Source organism: Etheostoma spectabile, chromosome 18 (genome assembly GCF_008692095.1).
Source record: "Etheostoma spectabile isolate EspeVRDwgs_2016 chromosome 18, UIUC_Espe_1.0, whole genome shotgun sequence".
Lineage (NCBI taxonomy): Eukaryota > Metazoa > Chordata > Actinopteri > Perciformes > Percidae > Etheostoma > Etheostoma spectabile.
In genome coordinates, this window is record NC_045750.1 from 11,487,161 (window position 1) to 11,493,343 (window position 6,183).

Consider the following 6,183-nt stretch of genomic DNA (forward strand, 5'->3'; position numbering starts at 1 on the left):
TTGAAACATGAACTTCTTTATTAAAATATTTAAAACATAGCAAGGTGTCATAACAAGACATACAAATCAAGTGCAGAAGAGCATAGAACAACATAATAAATTGCAATTAATGGTCATAGTGCTAGACACATTCCAGACGTCTTTACAAAAGGTACTGTGCAAAACAACACCGTTTCTAACAGCTGCTTGACCGGAGAATTTCAAAACCGACCATAATGGCGCCTCATTCGGGAATACATTCTTGTATTTTCGAAAATAGTTCACCGAAACGTGTTTCTGAAAATTTAAATATAGCACTCCATTAATCAGATTGGTCATCGAGTCCAACTGCCCGCCTGCTGATTCAACATGTCAAATTGGCCAAAATGAAGGCCGACAGCGGCATGGAACACACTGAACAGACTCGAGTCACCGAACTCGCCATACTGGCCGACGGCTGGTTGTCAGGTTGGTGTGTCAGCGCCTTCAAAGAACCTAGCTCTACAGTGTGCATGTCACGGGAGTAGCTGATTACTGAGCAAAAACATGATTCATCATTAGTTTCTTGTTTTGATATTGTCGTTCCAGCAGATGAAGTTGAGAAAATGTTTGTAGGAAAAATGGCTGGATGACAGATAATCACAAAAACTGTTTGGTTAGTAGGTAATTTTCATTTCAAGCTTCAACGAGCTTGGGAATCGGCAAAGCAGAACATGTCCGTTGCTCAAACAAAGATGGAAAGATGATTTGATTCGGATGCTAAAAGTAGATCTTCAGTGCAGGTCATAAGGTTCTGCCTTGCAGGCTCGTTTCAACGGCCCATATGTAGTCCAACGGCCCATATGTAGTCCAACAAAAAGTGAGTAATCGGGACTACATAGTGGCCACTCCATAGTGTTGACGGCGAAGTAGGTTGTCACAGAAATATGGCATACCTGGACAGGGAAGCTATCACTTAGTCCTCTTTTTTTGTGACTCCTGAAGCTTTCCTGCAGTATACGGTGATGCCATTTGGCGTGCATAATGCGTCTGCTACCTTTCAGCGCTTGGTAAACATAGTAAACATTTTGACTGTTGAAATAGGACTATATGATAATGGAGAAGAGGAAAAACGTCTCTGTCCCATCTGTTGTTGACAATATAAATTTGTTCATTTTAGTTTTCTACTGTCCTTTTTATTGTGAACCTTGTGATTTTTGTTTCGTAAGATAAAAGCAGAGATTGATTTGGTAAAAATGGATGCTGCTCAAAGACTGAGATGGCTGTTGTGCCAATTATCTTGAGAAAGCATGGGAGAAGAGAAAAAGCAGATTTTTTTTTATTTGGCAAAACCTGACTGTTTCTCAGTTAATTTCCCACTGTCTGATATTTGACAGTTGACACTCCTCTGGGTGAGTCCAGTCAGGACAGATTTGCTACTCTGATTAGCATCACTGCTTTTGCTACAGAGCTCATGGTAATCAGAGCAATTAGGTAACAGCACGCGTCTTAATTTATGCAGCTGGGGCCAACACTGAACCTCATTTTCAAAAGCGGTACAATGACAGTGATCGTCAATTAGAGACGTGGTATCAGGGACGTGCAATGCCACAGATGGATAACACGTCATCGTGATCCCTCTGGCTAATTCATAGCCTGATTTACATGATCCATTTAGGAAGCATTGATGAGAATGGGAAATGGTGGTTGTCAGTGATGAGGAGGCAACTGGGATAGATAGTTAGAGGTGGTTTCTACATGCAGCTTGTTTATACCTGCTTTAATTTGTGCAGATGGATTCTCGCTATGAACCAGCAAGGCTTTAAATAATTAAGTGAAATAAGGGAAAGAGCTATTTAAATTATTCCGTTTTGTAACGGGGTGGGGGGTTTTGAAAGTGTTGGTCTCATCTTTGCCTCAGTATACCACTTAATTATAAGTCATATTAGTTTGCATAGTAGCCTTTTTTAGCTAATGAGGAGTTGCTAAATAATGAACAGAAACTAGGACAGTTTGGGTACATGTTCTAATGCTTGAAAACAGCAAATCCCCATCAGCTACTGTCAGGTCATCCAAAGGTTAACATGAGTTAACATGTATCTGTAGTATTTGGTCCATAAAGATAAAATGTCTTCAAATATCGTCAACAAAAAGAAGGATTAGGCAATTGAAAACACTGTCAGCACTGATCTAATTGATGAGGATCACTGATTTGTCAGAATAATAGTCGTAATGGATACAGTGAAATATGGTGTAAATGGTGTGTGCAAGTGTAAATATGGATAAAGTGAGGATTTATACTCCAGGTTAAATAGTCTCTTACTGCATAGACTTTGCAATTGTAAAAATGTGGTTTTGGCTTTTGGAACTAAGCCCAAATAAATCACTTTAACTAGATTAGTGGACCAGGAAAACCCCTGCTCTGCTTAAGGTTTCTCCTCGCTTTTGTTTAAAATAGACAGCTGCCAGGTAGCCTGAGGGCAGCAGTTACACGCTGATGTATGTTTGACTCTCTTCCTACTCAGGAGGACCACATACTGGCAACCTCAACAGTTTTCTCCTCTCCGTTTTAAACTCTCAACTATTTCCATTGTTTTAATAAAGTTGAACTATGCTGTGTCAAATACAGCTTCTCTCTTGAAGCTTTTTTTAAAGAGGTCAAAGCTGATACCATATGCAAGAAAAACAAGCTGTAATTACAAGGGATAGGAAGATGTAAGAACCCTGGCGCTTCCCCCATGTCAATCCATGCCTTTCTTTTTTTTTTTCTCAAACCACTCAGTTGATCCAATTTGCTATTTTAAAACACTTATCTCTCTTCTTTCTTCAACATCATTTGCTCTATGTTCTTGTCATACCCCACTGTCATTATGTTTCCAGACTCTTCTTTGCGGCTCCATTTAGTTACAATAATAGTTGAACTGATTGTCGCATATCCTCAGGATATTTAAGGTCTCAGCAGTTAACAGCAGTGTTTGAGATGTAGACTCTGAGTCTCAGTACAACTTTATGGGCAACGATGCAACCACAAAACCAGCGTTTCTGTTGTCATCAGATCTTGCTTGTGCCACATTGCCAAACCCACTGTTTATTTTCAATAGTAGTTGAATCTGTCCAAGACGCCGGGCTTGTGTCTGATACCTAATCACTCCGTCATAATTGCATCCCTTAAATACGGACGAGGATTGGTGGGAATGTTGAGGTTCCTGGTTTGGCATCGAAATCTGGTTGCTAGCTTTAGCGAGAGATACAGTGCCTGTGAGCTATCTAGAATGTAGTGTACTCTTACAGACCAGAGCCGAGGAAAGTTTAAATGCTATGGTTTACAGTGACATTTTTATTTCTTTGCAAATAGTTGACATTGTATCATAGACAATCTGATACTCAAGTGTGAAGTTGTAGACTGAGCACCTGAAAATGAAAATAATGGCACTACCAAACAATTCTGGTCCCAGCTGGTAGTTCTGTTGGAAGCTTGCACTGGGGTCAAATACAGCTAAGCCCTAATTCTATCACAGTTTTGTTTTGTTTTTATCTCTTGTCATATTTTCAGGAGCAACATATTGTGATAATCCTGCCTGATCCCAACAAGACATGCCTGCATTCTAATCTACCAAATTTGCTTTTTTTCAGCATTCTGATTTATTTGAGCCTTTGTCTGTGGCTTAGGATGCATACAATATGCAATTATACTCCTCGGATGGTTGGATAAAGTATTTCATGGGGAAAATTATGCACTGTATTAAAAATTTCTTACACATGCCAGCATGGACCAAAACTGTTTGCATTTAGATGGAAATTTATGTCTACAATAGGTATTCTTGCCAAGAGCTGGTGCATAGTCCAAACCCAATTTACAATAGATGGCACGAGCTCATATTCAGAGAGAAATCTCAATATGATATCTTGGAGCAAAATACGTTTTACTGCTGGTTTTAGCAGCTTGTGTCTAAATCAAGATTATCTTAGTTTGGACCAAGGTTATTATGATTTTGCTTTTTTCATTAGTTTTTATTTTTTTTTGACTTTTTCTTTTCAAATTCAGTTTAGTGTTAATTAGTTTCTAAAGCGAGATTTGATTACTTTCAGTGTTAGTTTTAGTCTTTTTCGTAATATGGGTTGTTTGTCAGGGGCAAGATTCAAAAAGGTCAGAAAAAGTATTATGTAGTAATAGCTCAACAAAAACATCTGGCCCTTTATCCATACATCCATGCCCTGTTCCGGGGTTAGCTTCTGTTTCAGGGAAAGGGGGCTTTGGCTTCTCCCTTACCTTGTTGAGGTAAGTTAGGTTAGCCTCTTTGTGCGTGCTTGTACTTCCAAATTCGTGGGATTTTTCCTTTTTAATAAATTGTCCACATCATTTTTTTTACCTTCCACTGCAAGGCGAGGGGCACGGAATATGTTGTGTTCAATTGGACATGGAATGTTGGAATTTCTGGGTTCCCAGTCGGAAACTTTTTATGTATAGCAGAAACTGAGTAAAACAGGTATATGGTCGGAAATGCTCAATTTAGACACATGAGCATGCACAATTTCCTCTCTCTCGCTCTCACGTCTAGTTACATCATGGCTGATGTGTGAAGAGTCCCTCTTATTGCTGTGATTTTTGCACATTTGATACAATGATAGAGCTGTAACAGCACACACTGTACAGTTACATAACTGGTGTTAATGCAGGTTTTTCTTATGCCTTTTTTTTTACTGTAGGTGTTATTAATGTTTTCCATGGTTCTGGTAATATTAAAGACGCTTTTGATTTAACTTGCTGTACAAGATTCAGTTTGAAAACAGAAAAGCATTGTATTCATTTTTTTAAACATTTTCCACTCTTTTTTTGGAAATCCTATTTTACAAAAATTCCATACAATGAAATACAGGTCGAAGACTTCTTTTTTTTATAATAGATTTAATTTTGATTGTTGGATGAATTTGTTAGATAAATGTGCTAAAGGAAATGCACCTTGCCTGCAGACACGATTAGTTTTCCATTTTTGAAATCTCACCTTAGCTGCTGTGGGCTTTTTTGTAAAAGAGCTGAACTTTTACTCCATCAGATCAAGAGTTCATCCAAATATTGCAGCCGCTAGAAACCTCTGGATAAGGGGGAGACGTTTAAGCAGGACATCTGATATCCAAACTCAGGTCAGACTTTTGTTTTAAGCATAGCAAAATGCTAACAGGCAGAACAACATACTCCACTGTGTATGTCCTTAAGCAGCAAGCATCAATCTTTCCAAATATGAATGAGAGCTAGAATAAGGACAAACACCATGCATCGCGGCTGTGCTCAGTCAGTCACTCCTGATTAAATAAAACCTTGGTTCTACATACACTGTTTGTCCAGACTTGATGCAATTGTTGTTGTAATTGTTTCTCTAAAGTGCTGAGCTTAGACACACCTCTACATCTCTGTCATCCTTAAAACTTACAAACTAGTTGGCACCAGTTATATTGCCATGAAGTTCCCATTCAGTCAGCACTTTTTGCTTTCAAGATGAACATTTCCCTGACTTAAGGATTTCAAGAAAAAATTATGACAGCTAGAAGATAAGGGGGCTGAAGAGCTCATGCTTGAGAATAAGAGATGTTTGAGCGGGGTTTACAAAGAGGGAAAACAGGGAAATGGACTGAGACAAATAAGATAAGAATTTGGTGGCTGAGCTCTGAAGATTTAGAGCACATAGTGTCAGTGGGGCTCAGAGGGCACATAAAGCTTTTTGCGAGCATTTTGTCGTGTGTGGTATCCAGGGAAAGGAGATCCAGAAAGCTCTTAGGGAGCAGGGTGACGAGATGAGCTGTGATACGACAGCTGTCACATGTCACCTTCAGAGGACAGATGGTGTCAGAAAAAATAGTGACACCTTGCTGATGTTCCTGTGAAGTGGCCCAAAAAGACCACCTTGGAAAAATACTGCTGTAATTCTAACTGATAAGCAAAACTCAAATAAATCGCTAATGGGGATATAAAGTGGGCAGTTAGAAAAAAAAACAATGAGTTAAAAAAAGGAGTTAAAACTATAATACTGTACAAGTTTGGTACATTTACTTAATCAAACAGACCAGGATGTGGGTGTTAATAGTAAAATAGAATAAGGAAGATCACCCATGTAAGTGGAGAGCTTTTAAAAAGGCAATGAGTCTCAAAGGTGACTCTGAACCATGGCTCTCTACAGTATAATTTCTCAACGCCAGGCAACTATAGTAGGCACAAACACTGTTCAAATC

At 38.9% G+C, this 6,183-nt stretch overlaps 1 protein-coding gene across 1 annotated transcript in view; it reads left to right on the plus strand.

Moving 5' to 3' along the window:
- Positions 1–6,183, plus strand: part of sash1a (SAM and SH3 domain containing 1a) — a 249,324-nt gene that overhangs the window by 18,872 nt on the left and 224,269 nt on the right. The window contains exon 2 of the mRNA XM_032542209.1: positions 41–44. The gene's annotated coding sequence lies outside the window, so the exon portion shown is untranslated. The remainder of the gene's footprint in view (positions 1–40; positions 45–6,183) is intronic.